The following is a 20,716-nucleotide window of genomic DNA, read 5'->3' as shown; positions in this document are numbered from 1 at the left end:
GGTATTCATATGCATATCAGTGTGCTTTCCACTTGTTTGGTCTCTGTTCAATTTCCACTTTTCAGAGCAGAATGAAAGTGTCCATCCTAGCTTGTGCACATTACACAGCAATGATTGGCCCTTCCCTTGTGATCCATTCATTTGAAGTGAAGAAGGGCTGTAAGCTGGTTAGGAAGAACCTAGTTTGAACCTACTTCGTGAAGCTACCATTAAACACTGACTAGATTGTTCATTGCTGGATGTACTTTTGCATTGTCACTTAGTTATTAATTATGAATATTCCTAATGACTAAAAAAATCGAACATCACTATTGTCTTTCCACCTTTCTAGATTCAACCCATGTTTAAAGTCTTTACAGAGGTTACTCATTTAAGCATCCAATATTCTTGGCAAAATTACTTAATACAATTCCTAGAAGGCACTATTTAGCAATCGGGGACAGGAAATAACGAAGTCCATTCTTCCTGCTTGCCTTATGGTCCCTTTTGTATTCCTTGTGGTTCCCTATTGCAGTCACCAATAGTTGCAGTGTTCTGAATACTACTATCTTACGAAGGGAAGAAGAGCAACCCTTGGCCCTACAGCAACCTTACACAATAGACTAACATCTGTATGATGGAACTAAAGCCCCATTCCAGCATGAGTGCTCATGTAACAAAAATGTGGAAACCTCTTAGCACAACACATGGAACCATCCAAGATGTCACAGCTTCCACTTCTGTGGAACCCCTAACCATGATCCAGTGTGCATGCTGACAACACAATTTCCAAGATGATTTATCCTTGACGTTCTGGAACACATTTTGAAGCGGTCTAATCCACTGGTCATGACTAAAGCTACACTTATAAAGGCGGTCATTCTGACCCTGGCGGTCAAAGACCGCCAGGGCGGAGGACCGCGGGAGCACCGCCGACAGGCCGGCGGTGCTCCAATGGGGATTCCGACCGCGGCGGTAAAGCCGCGGTCGGACCGGCAACACTGGCGGGCTCCCGCCAGTGTACCGCCGCCCCATTGAATCCTCCAAGGCGGCGCAGCTTGCTGCGCCGCCGAGGGGATTCCGACCCCCCCTACCGCCATCCAGGTCCCGGCGGTCCGACCGCCGGGATCCGGATGTCGGTAGGGGGGGTCGCGGGGCCCCTGGGGGCCCCTGCAGTGCCCATGCCACTGGCATGGGCATTGCAGGGGCCCCCGTAAGAGGGCCCCTAAATGTATTTCACTGTCTGCTGCGCAGACAGTGAAATACGCGACGGGTGCAACTGCACCCGTCGCACAGCTTCCACTCCGCCGGCTCGATTCCGAGCCGGCTTCATCGTGGAAGCCTCTTTCCCGCTGGGCTGGCGGGCGGCCTGAAGGCGACCGCCCGCCAGCCCAGCGGGAAAGTCAGAATTACCGCCGCGGTCTTTCGACCGCGGAACGGTAACCTGACGGCGGGACTTTGGCGGGCGGCCTCCGCCGCCCGCCAAGGTCAGAATGAGGGCCAAAATGTCCTTGATCCATGTTAATTCTTTCCACACACAAACTCTTGATACACACTGCATAAAAGATGAAAAATGCCACATTATGAGACTGAGAGAAACATGGTTATACCTTGATCATGACAAGGGAGACATATGCAACATATTGTACATTATGTAGGTGAACGTAACTCAACCAACTTTGAAAATCCTGCCGGTGGGCAAACGTTCCCACAACAGAATGGGTGGATATTCCAGAGGAGACACAGTTGAGCTACTATACAATGCAGAGCTGATCTTACGTTGAGTAAGTTACCCTCCATTGTGAACACAAACCAATAGGTCTGGTTTGCATATGCAAAAGTATGCAAACAGTAAGTGTGTGGGTTATTAATGTCAGCTTTTATAATCAGTGTGAAGAACTCCAGTGGATGAAAATTAACTCTTGACTAAAAACATTTTTAAGATGCATGCTGTTTCAGTGCAACTACAAAAACGAAAAGGATTACTTTTTGTATATGATGCATATATGGGATAACTAATGTAATGTGCAATGTTTCTTTAAGGTAAGAGAAAAATACTTGCCTAGATGGAGCCAAAATCCCACTATGTGTATTTGAAAGAATTGGTAATAATTGATCTTCCTGAAGGTGCTAATCCAGTCCTAAACACTGAAACCAGGGAATACATCCATTAACATGTTGTGCAAAGGAGAGCTGACCTAGATGACAAGATTGGTTCAGTACCTGGAGAGTAGTGATACAGATTGCTAAGACTGAATGCAAGAATTAAAGGAAGAGCTCTACAAAGACAACTAAAGACCTAAGAAGACATATTACACATCCCTATTAATAGGGGCTCAACCATGCAATGCCTGTCTTAAGCAAACCCTCTGAATTATCCACCCCAGAGGTCTAATACAACAAATATCTCCTGTGCAACCCAAAAATACTGTGTGTCTTCTGTTAACCTATAATAATTAGAAGAGAACAGTGGATTCATAACAACCTTTCACATCCTCATGACCTCACTCACATCAAGCTTTATCGCTCTTCAAAGTATTCATTTGTAGACTTTAAACTGCTGAAAGAGGAATGGGGGGAAGGGGTGAAGCTAGAAAATATAAATAAAACATTCAAGCCCAGCATGATGCACAAAGCAAGTTTCAGTGCTTGCTGCCTCATAAATGCTTTATAAATCTGTATCAGCTCCATTAAAATCAAATTATTCACACCTCCTGCAGAAACTCATGTTGGATACAAAAGTACTGATCAACCATCAACTGAGTTTACACATTTCACTGCCCTGGGAAAAAAGGTCAGATTTGGCTAGCCAACTGCACTCAAACATAGAAAAATGCAAGCTATTTTGAGTCCCTGTGTGATATCTTAATTAATGTTCTGTTCTCTACAAGTGGTTTGGTTGTAGAAATATCTGCGCTAAAGATATTAACTGAATTTGTTGTAGTGTCCTTTAACAGTTTGAACTACAAATGTGTGTACAGAACGTCCAGGTTGGTTGAGTTCCATGGTGCTGGTCCCAGTGGATGTGTTAAACAAAAAACACTCTTTTCATCAAGGAAGTATTGTATGGCATAATCTTGTTGTCTTTATAAGTGGAGTAGTCACTAGTCCTCTTAAACAAGGCATTGGTAGACCATTGTTAAACAAAACACAGCTTGAGCCTTCAAAATGATCATCCTATCACTCTTCTGCCGACAGCAGCAAAGATTATTGAAAGCATATTTGCTTCTCGAATATGCAGTTTTTTGTGCCATCAGCAATCCTTGTGGGCACCACCATAGCTTTCCACCCAAAAGAAGAAAATAAGCTGCATTAAGAACCATACAAGATGACCTTCAGAAGGTTGTCAAAAGCCACTCCACCTGTGTCATGATATTGCTGGACTTGTTGGCATTCCTTGATAATTTTGATTATACGATCTTGTTAGCTAGAGTGGCAGACAAAGACATTTGCCATACTGCTCTTCAATGGCGTAAATCACTTCTGATAAATTGTACTCAATAAGCTATGCTTCAACAATATGTTGCTGACCCTTCTGATTTAGCTACAAGAGTTCCCCAAGATTCAGCTTACCCCTTTACTTCTTAATACTTTTACTAGCCCTCTTTTATTCTATCTCATGTGCACTTATTTTTACACAGATGATGCCCAGCTTATTTTTAAGCTTAATGGAGGTGGATGTGTTTCTGAACATCTTCCTTCTTATTTAAAATTCGTTAAAGGATGAGCAGACAGAAAATGGTTAAAACATGCATGGAAGATGTTCTCTTGATGGTGGTCACGCATAATTTTGTTTGCACTATCATATGTTACAGAAATGACATATTGTAATTGACAGTACATATATCATGTGTATTAACATTACTGATGTAAAGTGGAGCATCTACATTGTATTACTAAAGGTGCATTAACAGTAAAGAATTAGAAATTCATATATATATGTGTGTTCTAATGTTTGATTTTAAAATACTGAAATGTAGTACTCCTGAACATTTATACTTGTGTACTCTGATTATAGTATGATGGTGAAACTGCATGTAATTGTGTTTCATTTATAATTCTCGTTTCCATTTATAGTTGCAAAATGTACTTATAATCATGTATTTCGAATGTTCATTCAATGCCTTATTACATTAACATAACCAAAGGCCGGAAATATTTGATTTCTTGTGTTTATCCTTAAACGTGGACTTTTGCTCATGTTGCAATGTTCTTTCCATGCAGGTGTGTTTGTGAGAATCCATAGTTAAGGAAAGGTATGTTGTGTGTATTGAAAATAGTGGGGTACACGAGGATATTTTGGCAAGGATAAAGGAGCGCTAACAAACTGAGAAGAAAAGACTCCTGTTTGCGTACCAGACACAAAGAGACATTCAAGGCTATCCTGATGTCCAGTTCGCGGGATGTGTGGTATGATGGGAGCTCCCAATTTCAACTGTACACCAAAGATGGAAAACTACTGATGTTGATGACGTAGGCCTCTCAAAGGTTCTGTAGGTTTAATTGGTATTCACCAAGTTAGACAAGGGCAGATTACCTTGAGACTTGGAGGGGTACAAACCTCTCTACTCTTTATTCCTTTGTGTGGCCTTCTGCTGTGCATCACTTCTCTATAAGAACTTCTATTGAGGTTGTTGCTAAACTGACACTTTCCTTTAACTCCTGAAATTTAATTAGGATTCCCCTTGAGTTTAGATTATGGTATTTAGATTAATTTAGTTTCTTGAATGATTGGACAAGAGGACCATGACTTATATACGGATCATCAGATTCTGTTTCTCATCTTTTGTATTGCTTCCAATGAAAATCTCATGTGCCTTATGCTTATACAATTTAACCTCATTTGATGCTTTACTTCGCCCTTTGGTGATATTGTAATTATATAGCATGTTCTTGAGATTCATTTACATCAGTTGTCTCTTAATTTGTAATAACCTTTTGAACTTTATCCTTTGCCACCTGGATTTAATGTGTGACCAAATAGTTTACATGGTTAATAGGTTTGAAAAGTTGATTTGAACTCTCCTGTGTTTCTCTAGCATCCTAAAACGTAAGTTGGAAGAAGGAAAATAAGAATATGGGCCTGGGCATCCTCGGGGGCAGAGATTAATTGACCTTGTCAAAGATCCTGTAACCTTCAAACTTAGGATACCACAAACCTGTCACCCTTCAGTTAGGAAACTAGGGTTCCGACTTGATTCATCTTTCAAACTGGAAGCTCAGGTTTTCTCAGTGTGTGCCTCTTGCTTCTACCTGCTTATATGACTGAAACCTATTTTTTGATTGGCGGCAACAGGATGCCAGAGAGACAGTGATTGCAGCCACCACTGGCTAGCAACTAGCTTATTGTAATGCTTTATTTTAAAGTATATCCAAACAGCAAATTCAAAGGCTACAAATAGTTTAAAATTAAGCCGCACAGACTACAATGCAGTCTGCCACATTTTCTAATGCCTCTCCACTGCTTGCCAGGCTCTACTGGCTTCCAGTTATCAAAATTATTTCCTTCAATGTTTTGAGTATCATTTACAAGTGAATACGTAGATCACTCCTGCCTTTTTGACAAAGTGCATTCTAGTTCAACTACACTGTCATACCATATATACTTTACAAAATCCTCATTTAAAAATAACTAAACTAGGTGGAGAATTCATTTCTGTGCTTGCTGCTAAAGAATGTAACCAGCACCTTTTGTTTTTAAATTAATTAATTCACTCTCTGTGTTTAGAAAATGGACAACAGCAATACTTTTTCCATGTAATGGTAGTGTGTGAGCTTTTTCATTAATTTTAGTGTGTGAGAGTTAGAGCCATGAGGCCTTCAGGTGCAAGCATGATCTATAGATCCTAATAGAGTAACATTACATTTCATATAAATAGGAGATACAAAACAGCACCGTACATAGCGCTAATAATTAGAAATTGTAGGCAGCATTGTTAATTCTTTTAGGCCCGTATTTATACTTTTTTTTAGCGCCGCATTTGCGCCGCTTTTTGGCGCAAAACAGCGCAAACCTACAAAATACAATGGCATTTTGCAAATTTGCGCCGTTTTTGCGTCAAAAAACGACGCAAATGTGGCGCAAAAAAAGTATAAATACGGGCCTTAGTGTGTATATAGGAGAAGTCTTATACCTGCAGTGAAAATTCATTGTACTAATCTCTGCTTGTTTATTATATATTGTACCCCTTATAACAGGCTTTACAGACTTTGGGCCTCATTATGAGTCTGGCAGTCTTAAGACCGCCAGACCCGCGGTGATGGTTGGCCCACCACACTCCTGGCTGAACAACCGCCAGTTTACGACCCTGGCGGTCAGACCACCAGGGGACCGCTGCCACCATCAGGAACATGGTTTCCAATGGGGTGGTGGTGGTCGAATCGTGGTCACCCACAGCGGCGCTGAGTTCTGTGCTGCTGTGTTGATCAGGGGTCCTCTTTCCGCCAACCTTTTCATGGTGGGGTTCGACACCATGAAAAGGCTGGCAGTAAGCCAGTTCTGGGGGCCCCCTGCCAGCACCCTCGGAATGGGCACTGTCTGCACTGCAGACAGTACACACTCTGAGGGTGCTAGTGTACCACAGCATTGGCCTCGCCTCCCTTAAGAGAGCTGGGGCCAATGCTGTGGCACTGTCTCTGCCGGTCTGACCTGCTAAAACATCGTAATACGATGTTTCCACCGGTCAGCCTGGTGGATCGTAATCCGATGGGGGGGCACCGGTATGATGGCAGCCTCTGCCCCTTGTCTTTGGCGGTCGGGTCAGTTCGACCACCAAAGTCGTAATCAGGCCCTTTGTCAGTGAGGTGGTTAAAGTATTTATAGGATTAAAGATGTGCTGAGGTATGCCCTCTCAACTTTGTTACTTCTGCTATTTGTTGCAGTGAAGGTAGCACTATAATTATTTAACTAATTTCAGTCATTTTGGTTTGTGTTATAATGCTGTTTTTCTTTTGTTTCTGAAACTATTGAAATTGTTAATTGGAGTTAGTTCGGGAAAAAGTAGATATATTACTGATCCACTGTCTTCAATATACATATTTATCTGCAGTAAGTGTTTATAGAAGGACCTATTTTGTTAAGTTCGATTTATTATGAAGCTCTTCAAGTCCAAATAAACAAAATAAGAGTAGTTGTGGCTTTTTATGTCTCTTTGCTATTGTTTCAGTAATACCTTACTAAGGGCCTGATTATGAGGCTGGTGGTCATGAGATCGCCAGCCCCGCAGTGATGGTCAGACCGCCTGACTCCAGGCGGTCCGACCACCACATTACAACACAGGTGGGCGGGAGCACCTGAAGACTACCATCCCCGCCAGGAACATTGTTGTAGTCAGCCACATTGGTGATGCGCTCAGCGCCGCTGCGCTGATTACAACTCAACTTTTTGCCAGCCTTTTCATGGAAGGGATCCCATAGCACACCTGGCACTGGCTTTCTGCAAGCCCCCCAGCACTGGCTTTCTGCAAGCCAGTGTCAGGGGGCCCAGGGGGGCTCCTCCACTGCCCATGGCATGGGCTGTGCAGGGGCCACCCTCCCCATCACCTTTGGAATGCGCACTGTCTGCTTTGCAAACTGTGCCCATTCCAAGGGTGCTGGTGTGCTATGGTATTGGCCTCAGCAGACCTAAGGAAGCTGAGGCCAATACCTTAGCACTGTTCCTACCAGTCAGCCCAGCGGGAACGTTGCAATACTGAGTTCCTGCCGGTCAGCCCTGCGGGAACATTGAAATACGACTGGGTGGACGCCACCAGCCTGGAGGTGGTGTCCTCCCTGTGGCATTGGTGGTCCTGTGGTGGGACCGCCAATGTCCTAATGAGCCCATAAATGCTGGAACATTGAATCGTTTAGTGAATTGAGGGTCTACTAGTTATTCATTTCTGTAATTAGTCAACTTTATAATGTATTGATCTTATGTCTAATCCTTATCTTGACAACTAATCCCTTTACCGTATTGAACAAGCCTTGACACTTTTTCTTATGTTCCCCTGAGGACCTTACCATCTCAACCAATAGCTGGTCATTTAGAAAAAACAATTGCTAAGAAGGTGATGCATTCAAATAGAACCAGTAAAAGGAAACTCAATGAACTTCAAATTTTGAGTTTAGTACGTCTAGTGGATGGTATTATATTGAACTTGCTATATTCCTTTGATATTAGTCCTACACCTTACACACCAAAAGATGCAATCCTAACTATCATGGGCATTTATACTGTTTGCAAGGTTTAGTGCTCTGAAAGAGCCTATGTGTTTTGCCTCAGTTGGCCTTATTTGGTGGGATTTTTGAATGTAGTAGGATGACCTAAAATTACCAGGATGCAGGGCTGGATGGTACTTGCTCTCCCTTTATGAATGGACAGTGTTTTTAAAACCAATCCTTGACATCTTTGACAGTGGGGGCGTGGCTTACCGCTGATGGAGGCAGCAGCTTTTCTGTGAGGCTCCCACCCGGGACCACCATCGTATGCCATCCTGATTGCGGAATGATCCCCCAGAGCACCCGTGTTAAAGCTGACGCCCTAGCATAAATCCTGCGGGCGCTGGGGAGCCTGACATCGGCTGTGTGGGAGTCGCAAAAAGAATAGTTCTCAGGTAGGCTGCACTCATGCCGGAGCAAGATTGTGGCCGAATAAGAAGGCTGTGCTTGGGCGCAGGAGAGAACGATACCCGGGTGGGGAATCCGGACTGCCTCCACGAAGCCCGGAGTAATGCTGACCGGCTTAATGCCTGCTAGGACAAAGATGACTCCTCGCAGCGCCCATCGAGACAAGGGCGGCTGCACAGAAGGTAAAGGCCGGTGAGACCAAGAGGAAGCGGCTCAGGCAGGAGGAGACTGACATGAGGCCACCTAGAATTGTGTATACAGGGGACGGAGGGGGGCTGCACAATCACCCAAGTTCTCTGTTTCAGGTGAGAGCTGCAGCAGCGTTGGGCATGGCATGATGACCGCAATTGCATGAGAACACCGCAGTGGTCGGCGGGGGGAATGCCGGAGAGCTGATGTTCCTGGCGGCAAAGATGAGGACTGTATTTACCATCTGGAGTGCAGCTGAGTGGCAGCACTCATTGTAGGCCTACGGCAGGGTGAGCACAACAGTGCCAGAGACAGTAGGAGGAGGCAAAACTTCTACCTCAAGTGTGGAAACAGCGGCAGACGGGGGGACTGGATAGGCTGACCGATCAGAGTTAACCCCTGCCAGCACAGGGCGCTTTTGCTCCCCCCAATGCGGGAATAGAGTAATTCCCTGGTGGCGATGCTGACAGGGGCTGCATTTACAGGGAATACTCCTCCGCAGTGAGGCGGATATGTCAGCCCCCCCACCACGACTGCCTGCTGCCCCTGGCAAAAAAGGCTACTGGATCACCCAACTTAGTAGAATGCTTTCAGGAGCCGGGGGAGCCTTTGGACCTTTCACAGATGCCTTTAATGGTGTGTTGGATGCAACAAAGACCCTGAGAGGCAGGGGGAGGCCATGAGGATTCTTCAACACCACGACAAGACAATCCACAGATGCGTGCTAAGGAACAGACTGGGGATCCTACCCTCCAGGACATACTTCAAGCCATAACTGCTTTGCTGGAAGCCCTAGAGACCAAATCAACTCACTGGTGACGGATATGACTATACTGAGGGACGATCACCGTTGCCTTGCGGAGAGGGTCTCCACGACAGAGAAAAACATCATCGAGATCATGCCAACATTATCAGACACGACCAAAACATTGTGCACAGTGGAACACAAAATTCACACTTTAGAACTGAGAGCTGAAGATGCTGAAAACAGGTGCAGGCACAATAACTTATAGATAATAGGGCTTCCGGAATGAGTAGAGGGAAAAAGTATGATAGATTATCTCAAACGTTGGCTCCGAGAGACACTGGCAGGGGAATGCCTATCACAGTTTTTCACATTTGAGAGAGCACATAGGATCCCCTTGCACCCTCCTCCACTGGGGCCCCCCAGGACAGAGACTACATTCTGGAGCAAGCACAGAAAAATGGAGACTGTAGGGTGGACAATAGTGCGGTTCGAATATTACTGGATTTCTCACTGGAAGTACTAAAACAAAGATCCATCTTCAGAAAAGCCAAGGCAAAACTAAGACTAATTGGGATCCCTTATGGCACGATGTTTCCTGCTCATCTCAGAGTGGTGACGCCTGAGGGAACCCAGTTATTCCACATACCTGAGGCACTGTGGCAATGGATTGACGCACACCCGCTTGGAAGACAAGGGTTCGCAGCTCCACAGAAGATTGCCATGAAACCCCAACAAGCCACATCCTCAGTCTAAAAGCAAGCAGGCTCTAAAGCTGAAACTCTGCCGGAACATCAGAAGGTAATGGAGGCTGTGGCTGCACTGAGTGGTCGGGGTGGAGCCCAACCTCAATGATTGTAGAAGACGAGGACGGGGACAAGTCAAGATCGGACCAGGACTCTTTCACCACACGCACGTTGGAGAATACTATGCCAGTTGTAACACCTGGAACATCGAACAACATTATCTGACCCCCCATTCCTAGACCATGGGCAGTCTCTGGACTCTGGCGTCACACCACCAGATTACCCTCAGTGACACCTTGGTCCCTGGCACGGGCTCAATACAAGGCCTTGGGCTATGGGTCCATGGGGGGGGGATAGAAACTGATCATAGCTTTAGTGAGAATGGGTGGGGAGACCCAGCACGGTCATGACGCGGACACCTGTATAATCAAACAGAGGGCCATGCCATGGCTTTAGAGAGGTTAATTGATAATCTACTGTTTGGATGAGGGGTAACCAATACATTGTCCTGGGAAAGGGGAGTTGGGTAGTTTCATTTTGGTTTGTTTGTAGTTGGGACCCTGAGTCGTGCCCTGATGGGATCCAATTCTCAAAACAGATGTGGTGGGCGGCCCTCCGAGGGAGGCTGGGAAAGGAAGAGTGGGAGTCTCATGTAGAGGGAGTATGGCTAGACTAGAAACTTACAAGATTTTATCATGGAACATTAAGGGAATGCACACAATGGGCAAAAGATATAAGGTATTTTCTTACCTGCTGAGGAGGGGTGTACATATAGCAATGCTTCAGGAAACTCATGGACAGTGGCGGAGGGTAGGGCACTACAGAGACGGTGAAGAGGCCGGGTTTATTTCATGACCTACTCAGCTTATGCCAGAGGAACATTAATCTGGATAAGGGCAGGGGTACCCTTTCAGCACATTGAAAGTTTTATTGACCCAGAAGGGAGGTATGTAGTGGTGAGGGACAGATTAGAGGGCCAAGACTTGTTGTTAATGAATTTCTATGCACCTAATACAGAACAGAGGGCTTTCTTTGGAAAGCTCTTAGAGCGGTTAGCCCCTCAGCTTATGCAATCAATAATGATGGATGGTGACTTTAATTGTGTGGCCCAACAAAGTATTGACCGTTCCCATCCTCCATTGCACTACTCCCCAATAACTAGTGTGGCTCGACATTTTACAACCTGGCAGGCGCAGTGGGGGCTGATTGATGCCTGACATCAGAGATACCCAAATGGACACAATTATTTATATTTCTCTCTCCTACACAACTTATACGTACGCCTTGACACCTTTCTTGTTACCCCAGATATGATTGCCCTGGAAAATTTAGCTCGCACTATTTCAGACCATAACCTGATACAATTAAACATGACCTGGGGCTGCATTAATGCTTGCATCCCAACTTGGAAGTTGAAACCTGAGTCACTAGAGGACTCACACTATCAAACCACAATAAGGCAACACATAGCCTATTATTTCGCTGAAAAAATTGACATGGCTAGCAACCCACATGTAGAAAGGGACGCCTTCAAGGTGGTTCTGAGGTGGAGATGTATAGCAGAATCAGTGGGAGTATGGCCAATACTTTTGAAAGAAACACTTGAGGCAGAAGATAAACTGCAGTAAGAGGAGAAAAATCTTCCTGTGCATCCAGAGCTCCAGTCAAGACTACTGGAGTTGGAAGAGATGGTAGCGAGTCATGTAGAAAGGCTCCATTGTTTTGTTTATTAAAATATATGCCCATTCTGAGGGGCAGATGTGGACACTATTGGCATGGCTAGCATCACCAACTCAAAGGGGCTCAATGATAGTGAAGATGCAGACTGCAGATGGGACAAGCATATACAGGCAGCCTGCAATGAACGCCCACTTTAGGCAGGATTACGAACACTTTTATAAAAGTACCACTCCCCATGAGGCAGCGGCCACCCAGGAATTCCTGGATCCCCTGTGACTTTCAGTACTCATGGGGGAGGAAGCAGAGGCACTGGGGGCGATATCACAGTTCAAGAAATTAAAGGGGCCATAAAAGACCTTGCCAGGGGAAAGACGTTTGGTACAGATGGGTTCCCAATAGAGTTCTATGCAACATAAACTGACCTCTTGGCTCCAAAACTCTTAACCTTGTACCAAGATGCAAAATGAGAGGAAGGGCTCCCGCCTTTGACCCGAGAAGCACTATTTGTCCCATTATTGAAACCTGATAAATCACTGATGCACTGTGGAGCATAGAGACCCCTGTTCATCCTGAATTTGGATTATAAGATCCTTAGCAAAATATTGGGAATGTGGCTCCTCTCCTACAGGACCAAGCTGGCCCATTCTGACCAGGCGGGGTTCATCCCTGGCTATGTGGGGTTCATCCATGCCCATAACACGGCAACAAATGTCCACTGGCTCCTAGCAATTATGAATGACCTCTCTTATGATAAGAGTGCAGCAGGGGTGCTGGCGGCAGACATTGAGAAGGCTTTCGATAGCCTGGAATGGAGCTTTCTATATAAAGTTATGCGTAGGATGGAACTCGGGCAGATTATATAGCATTGGTCCAGCGGCTTTATTCTGCCCCAATGGCCTGAGTTTCCAGGGGTTGAATGATCTCAGCTGGCAATGCAGAGAAGAGGGGCACAAGGCAAGGCTACCCCCTGTCCCCCCTACTGTTTGTTCTGGCCATGGAACTAGTGGTGGCAATGGCATGAGGAGGTCAGGCATAATGTGTACATTATGTGGCGGTCGAGACCACCATGCAGGTGACAGAAATTTCCGCCGCCGCTGGTATGGTGGTCTCGCCCGCCAAGTACATAATGAGGGCATTAGTGTTACAAAAAAAGGTTCTTTATTTCACAATTACCAAAAATACAAGATATGCATTTACCCCAACAGAAGGTAAGTAAACACACTAAATATGTACACTAGTAATCAGAAATAGGCATAAATAGCAATAGAAAACAGTGCAATAGCAATAGGCAATAGTGACCCTAGGGGGAGCTTAAACCACATAATAAAAAAGTGGAACGCGCATGCAGGACCCCCATCCAGGTAAGTGGAATCTGTAGAGGGGAGCAGGAGGAACTAGGAAACCCCAAACGTAAGTCCCACAGTGCCCCCCAGCGACCGGGAAGAAACAAGTAAGTTACTGGATTTTCCCTAATCTACCAAAAGGACTGAAAATTAGGATAACGCAAAACCCAGACAAGACTGCAAGAAAGCAGTAGTGGATTCCTGCAGAGGAAGACCTGAAAAAGAAGTGGGCCAATTCCAGAAGTCACAGGAGTGTCCGGTGGTGTCAGGAGCCACCACCCACTCGTCTGTGGCTGCAGGAGTTGGTAGACAGTAGGACGTAGATAGTCAACAATGCAGTCTTGAGGTCAGTGAAGAGTTCCTGGAGGATGCAGTCTACCTCCCAATGTGGATAGAAGATTGCAGTCTGTCTGTGGTGTGGAAAAGCCACCAACAAGCCTTGGCAAAGGCAAGAGTTGCAGTAGAGGGAAAGTGGTGCTGCTGGGGATCAGCAAGGTCCAGGAGGACTCAACCCACGGGGAAGTCTCAGGGGACCCTCACCAATGCAGAGAGTCCACAGAAGAAAAGACAGTCCCCATAGAAGACTCACTGGAAGAGGACTCAGGAGTCGCAGAGGAGCCCACACAGGATAACTGAAGAAGGGTCCCACACCAATAGGAGAAGCAAGCAGAGGGCTGTGCATCAGAGGGAAGTGTGCGGGAGCTGGGGCTACACAGAGCCTGAAGATCCCTTGGAGGACATGCGAGCAAGCCTTGGTAGCTGTAAGAGATGCTGTGCATGGGGGAACTGTCCTGCCTGGGACGGCAAGGGCTTACCTTCACCACGATGGATAGCTGGCAGAGAGGACCAAGGGGACCACTCCAGACCACCACCTGTGATGCAGGATCCATGCAGCTCAGGATGAGAGGAGATCCACGCAGCCGGTCGTCATTGCAGTTGGTGCCTGCAGATGCAGGGGAGTGACTCCTTCACTCCAAGAGAGATTGCTCCTTCCTTCTCATGCAGGCTGAAGACTTACCGCCCTCAGAGGATGCACAGCTGGGAAAATGTTGCAGAAGCTTGAAGGAAACAATGACACAAGCAGAATCCTTGTTGTGGATGCAGATTTTCGGTTCCTGGAGGGTCCAGTCGCAGTTCCAGTGGTCCGAAGTCGAAGTAGAGGTTGCAGAGGAGTTCTGCTGGAATCTTGCAAGCTGAATCTGAGGACCCACCCAAGATGGAGACCCTAAATAGCCCTAGAAAGGGGGATTGGTCACCTGGCCAGGTGACCACCTATCAGGAGGGGTTCTGATGTCACCTGCCTGACCAGGTCACTCAGATGCTTCCAGAGGACTCTGCCCAGTTCGATTTAAGATAGCAGAATTAAGGGACCCTCCGGAGGAGCGCTGGGCACCACCCCTAGGGTAGTGATGTACAAGGGAGTGGTCACTCTCCTTTCCATTGTCCAGTTTCACTCCAGAGCAGGGACTGGAGGTACCTGAACTGATGCAGACTGGTTTATGCAAGGGAGGCACCAAATGTGCTCTTCAAAGCATACCAGTAGCTCGGGAGGTTACCCCTCCCAAGCCATGTAACACCTATTTCCAAAGGAAGAGGGTGTTACCCCACTCTCCCTAAGAAAATCCTTTGTTCTGCCTTCCTGGGCTTGAGCTGATCAACCGACATGAGGGCAGACATCTGCCAAAGGGGTGGCAGCAGCTTCGGCTGCCAGGAACACCCCCTGCCCAGAACACCCCAGAAAGCTGGTAGGGGCAACGCTGGGGGTCCTCTAACGAGCCCCCAGAGTGCATGGAATCATACTTCCAATACTGGCAACAATATTGGGGTATGATTCTGACATGTTTGATACTGACTATGCCTAGGTTCGAAGTTACCATTATGTAGCTGCACATAGGACGTGACCGATGTCCACTACATGCGTAAAATGGCTTCCCCACACTCACAAAGTCCATGAAAATGGAGCTAGAGTTCGTGGGGACACCTCTGCTCATGCAGGGGTGCCCTCACACACAGGTACCTGCACCCTGCCCTCTGGGCTAGGAGGGCCTACCATAGGGGTGACTTACAATGACCACCTCAACAGTTTGGGATTTTCACCTTTCAGCTTTTTTAACCATAGAAGGGGCATGTGGTCTGCCTGACCAAGGAAGTGAGTGCCAAACAAGTATGCTCTCAGCTTCTTCAAAGCTCAACCCAGAGCAAAGGCCTCCCTTTCTATGACTGACCAACGCTTTTCCCTGGGGGTCAACCTTCTCCTTATAAAAGCTACTGGATGGTCCTGGCCCTCTGTATTAAGCGGTGACAAAACTGCCCCAACCCCTACCTCAGAAGCATCTGTCTGAACTATGAACTGCTTGGAGTAGTCAGGGCTCTTTAAAATAGGTGCAGACCGCATGGCTTGTTTGAGATCTTTAAAAGCCTTTTGACAGCTAGCTGTCCATAAACCTTTCTTGGGCCTTTTTTTTTATTGAGGTGAGGTCATTAAGAGGGGCAACAATGGAGCCATGGTTCTTGATGAACCTCCTTTAGTACCCGGTGAGGACTAAAAATGCTCTTGCCTGGGTCTGAGTTGTAGGGGGAGTCCAATCCAAAATGGTTTGAATCTTCCACTGCAGTGGCTGAATCTGGCCCCACCTACCAGGTGGCCCAGATATACAACCGTCCCCTGACCTATCTGGCACTTAGATACCTTGTTAGTGAGGCCTTCATTCTGCAGAGCTTTCAAAACATTCCACGGGTGGACCAGGCGATCCTCCCAAGTGGAGCTTAAGCTATATCATCAAGACAAACTGCACTATAGGATTCCAGTTCTTGGAGTACTGTATTCACCAGCCTCTAAAATGTGGCAGGTGCATTTTTCAGGCCAGAGGGCATCACTGTAAAGTGATAGTGCCCTCCAATGGTTGAAAACGCTGTTTTGGTTTAGCATCATTTGATAATTTAATCTGTCAATAGACAGCAATTAAATCAAATGTGCCCAGATACTTGGCAGATGCCACTGTATCTAGTAGCTCATCTGCCCTAGTGATAGGATGAGCATCTGTTTTTGTTACAGAGTTGAGCTCTCCATAGTCAACACAAAACCTAATTTCTCTCTTTCCATTTTGGGAGTGAGGTTTTGGGACCAGAACCACTAGACTAGCCCTGGGGCTGTCTGGGTGCTCAATGACTCTCACGTTTAGCATCTTCTGAACTTCAGATTTGAAGCAGTCTCTGACATGGTCAGGTTGCCTGTAAATTGTACATTTTCTAGTGGCAAACTGTCCCCTGTGTCAATGGTGCGTTCACACCAAGTGGTTTGACTAGGTTTCAATGAGAACAGTTCTGAGAACTGTCTTCTTTTTGTGACTCAGAGAGGCAGTCAGCAAGGACTACCCCATCTAATGAGCCATCAGCCGCAGTGTGGGAGAAGAGGTCAGGGAGAGGGTCACTCTCTTCTTCCTGTCCCTCATCAGTGGCCATGAGCAAGGTCATATCAGCCCTGTCATAGTAGGGCTTTAGGTGGTCCACATGAAGCACTCTGAGGGGGCTTCTGGGAGTGCCTAGGTCTAGCATTTAGGTAACCTTGCCCTTTTTCCTTTTTCTTTGCTATTGTGTGGGGACCACTCGACTTGTCCTGGAGTGCACTAGGAGTCACAGGATCCAGGACCCATACTTTTTGTCCTTGCTGGTATACAGTCAGTACAGTCTTCTGGTCATGCCATTGCCTTTGCAGCTCCTGGCTGGTCTGAAGGTTTTTAGTGACCTTCTCCATATACTCCATATAGCCCACCCCCTGAAGACCCACAAAACAGAACACAACCTCAGATGTATCCTGATCAACACTTGCTCCATCCACAGGCACGCCATCGAACTCAGGAACCTCATTGACACCACATCCCCGGATGTCGCCTTCCTCACAGAAACCTGGTTTAAAGCCTCTTCGGCTACAGACATCGCCATCCCAGATGGCTACAAGATCATCCGCAAAGACAGTACAAACCGCCCTGGGGTAGGCATCGCCATCATCCACGCCTCTCCACCAGCACCGAAGACTCCACAACCCACATGGAACTCCTCCACTCCCAGATTGGAACCAACTCTACACCACTCTGCGAGGCACCCTCGTCTACCGGCTGCCGGGCCGCCATCCCCATTCTGCGACATCATCGATGACATCGCCACCACTCATGGGCTCGCTTCCAAGGACTACATACTACCGCAGACACCGATGACCTCAAGCTCATCCGGCCCATCTCTCTACTCCCCTTCCCAGCCATGGTCATTGAAAAGGCCGTCAACAGACAACTCACCAAATACATCGAACTCTACAACGTCCTTGACCCCTCTCAGTCAGGCCTCTGGAGCAACCAAAGCACCAAGACCGCCCTTCTCGCCGCCACAGACGACATCCGCATCCTCCTAGATAGGGGTGGGACTGCAGCTCTCATCCTCCTGGACCTGTCTGCCACCTTCGACACCATCTCCCACCGCACCCTATGGACTCATCTCCACAATGCTGGCATCTGAGACAAGGCACTAGAATGGATCACCTCCTTCCTCTCCTACCGGACCCAAAAACTCTGTTTCCCCCCCTTCTACTCAGAGGTCACCAAGATCATCTGCAGCATCCCGCAAGGCACCACTCTGAGCCCCACTCTCTTCAACCTTTACATGGCCTCCCTAGCCACCATCATCCGATACCACGCACTCAACATCATCCCATACGCCGACGACACTCAGCTAATCATCTCCCTCACAGCCAAAGCCAAGTTTGACAACGGAATGAGGGCAGTCACAGCCTGGATGAAGGAGAGCTGCCTAAAGCTAAATACCGAAAAAACAGAAGTCCTCGTCATTGGCAACAACCCCTCAGCCTGGGACATCTACTGGTGGCCCACTGCCCTCGGAAGCGCTCCGGCCCCCACCGGCCATGCCCGCAACCTCGGTTTCATCCTGGACTCAGCACTCCTGATGAACCGTCAAGTCAGCGCAGTCTCACCCGCCTGTTTTAACACCATGCGCATGCTCCGGAAGATCTTCAAATGGATCCCAACTGAATCCAAAAGAACCGTCACCCAAGCCCTCGTCAGCAGCCGCTTAGACTAGGGCAGTGGACTCTACACCGGAACCACCACCAAGGTGCAGAAAAGACTACAACGCATCCAGAACGCCTCCGCCCGTCTCATCAAGAGCGCTCCCAAGCACAGCCACACTTCTGCCCTACTGAGAGACCTGCACTGGCTCCCAACAGACAAGAGAATCACATTCAAACTTCTCACACACGCAGACAAAACCCTCCACAAAGCCGTCCCACGAATCTGGAAGGCCACAGCCGGCCAAGACCTGTAACTCCCTTCCTATCCACCTCAGAAGATCTCCCACTCTATCACAATTCAGAAAGGACCTAAAAACTTGTCACTTTACATGATCCCCTCTGAACTTCACTAACTGCGCCCCCAAGCACCTTGAGACCCTAAGGAGTGAATAGCTGCACTCTACAAATATTTTGATTGATTGATACTCAGCCATCCTTGATCTGAGGCCAAGTACATAGTCCACTATGTCTTGTTTGGGAGGCTTGGGAGGTTGCTCCCAGCCTTCTCTTAAAAGAGCAAGACGACCCATAACAGGGTTGCCCAAACAGATGTTCAAATGAGCTGTAGCCCACACCCTTCTTAGGGACCCCCCTATAGGCGAAGAAGAAACATGATCATAGAACATCCCACCTGCTCCTGAGATTTTCAGAGAGTCTCATGATCATCCCTTTGAGAGTTTTATGGAACCTCTCAAACCATTGGGTTCGGGGTGGTAAGGGGTGGTGAACTTATAAGTAACACCACATTCCTTCCACATTACCTTTAGGTATGCAGACATGAAGTTTGCATCTCTGTCTGACATCACCTCTTTAGGAAAACCCACTCTTGAGAAGATCCCAAGAAGGGCCTTGGCCACTGCAGGAGCTGTAGTGGTTCTAATAGGAATTACTTTTGGGTACCTGGTTCCATGGTCCACCACCACCAGTCTGAATCTGTTACCAGAGGCTGTGGGAGGGTCTTAGGGGCCAACAATATACACCCCAACCCATTCAAAGGGTACCCCAATCTCTGGAAGTGGAATTAAGGGGGCCTTTGGGGTGCCACCTGTCTTGCCACTAGCTTGCAGGTGACACAGGAGCGACAAAACTCCTTTGTGTCTTCTGACATATGGGGCCAGTGAAAGTGAGGGACAAGTCTGTCCCAAGTTTTGATTTGCCCCAGGTGACCTGCCATAAAAATGTAATGTGCTATGCTTAACAACAATTCTCTGTACTGCAGTGGGACTACCAACATCCTGGTTGCACCAGGTCTGGGGTCCCTTGGCTCTGAGTACAAGTGATTGTCTTCCCAATACACCTTGTGGGCATCACTGACATCCCCCGCCTCTTAAGTGACAGCTTGCTACCTCAAGTCCTCCAGTGTGGGACAAGTATTTTGTGCCCTACTGAACTCCTCCCTGGCAGTCCCCCTGCCCCTACCATCTCAGCTGTGTCAGCTTATAGCTCCTCTGATGTAGGTTCTGCCAAGAGGGTGGATCCTGCCTCCTCTGGGGTTCACTCCTCACTGGAGTTGGGAGTAGGGGGCACTTTCTTGCCCTTTCTACTCTGAGGTTTGGGAACTTCTTGGGTCATTGTTCCAGGATCCAAGGTTCCCTGATCTTTCTGTTTTTGGCATGTGCTCTTGTAAGGGCACACATATGCCCTGGTATGCTCAGCTTTGCTGCATGGGCTTCTAACTTCACTTCAGCCCAATCTGAAGTCTCCAAGCCGTACCCTAGTAGTCACTCTACAGGTAGGTCTGTTGATACCACAACTTGTTTAGAACCAGTGACCCCCCAGCTGAAATCAACAACTGCCATGGGGTGGCACACATTGTTGTTATGAGCATCAGTCACTTGGTACTGGTGACCAAGTAGGTGTTGCTCAGGAGACATCAGTTTTTCAGTCACCATGGTGACACTGGCACAAGTGTCCCTATAGGCCTCAGCCTCAACACCATTTATCAGAGGATATTGCCTGTATTTATCCATGTTAAGGGGACAGGCAGCAAGGGTGGCAAAGTCAATGCCCCCATCAGAGAGTAACACTGCTTCAGTGGTCTCCCTAACCAGCCCAGACCCTACTGCAGTCCCCAAAGTGAGCCGAGCTACACCCCTGGGCTGACTACTGTTAGTAGTCCCACCAATACTGCTATTGCTAGAGGCACTAGGAGTAGAAGTAGGGTTGATAGTGGTGGTTGGCTTGGTGCCTTTGTTAGGGCAGGAGCTGTCTCCTGGCCCATGGCCTTTGTCCCTACAGACATAACACGAAGGCTTTATAAAGCTGGAGGAAGAGGAAAAAGATTTGCCCCCAACCCCAGAGGAATTTTGTGGGCCTGATGAAGACTCTTTGGTTTTGTACCCACCCTTCTCCT

General features: G+C 47.3%; 1 protein-coding gene across 1 annotated transcript in view; it reads right to left on the bottom strand.

The window, feature by feature from the left end:
* ARG1 (arginase 1) overlaps positions 1 to 20,716 on the bottom strand; it is a 221,880-nt gene that overhangs the window by 35,361 nt on the left and 165,803 nt on the right. The gene's annotated exons all lie outside the window — the stretch shown is intronic.

This window comes from Pleurodeles waltl, chromosome 5, assembly GCF_031143425.1.
Source record: "Pleurodeles waltl isolate 20211129_DDA chromosome 5, aPleWal1.hap1.20221129, whole genome shotgun sequence".
Taxonomy (NCBI): Eukaryota; Metazoa; Chordata; class Amphibia; order Caudata; family Salamandridae; genus Pleurodeles; species Pleurodeles waltl.
The sequence above is the reverse complement of the archived record's forward strand: the minus strand, read 5'-3'. Positions and strand labels throughout refer to the sequence as shown.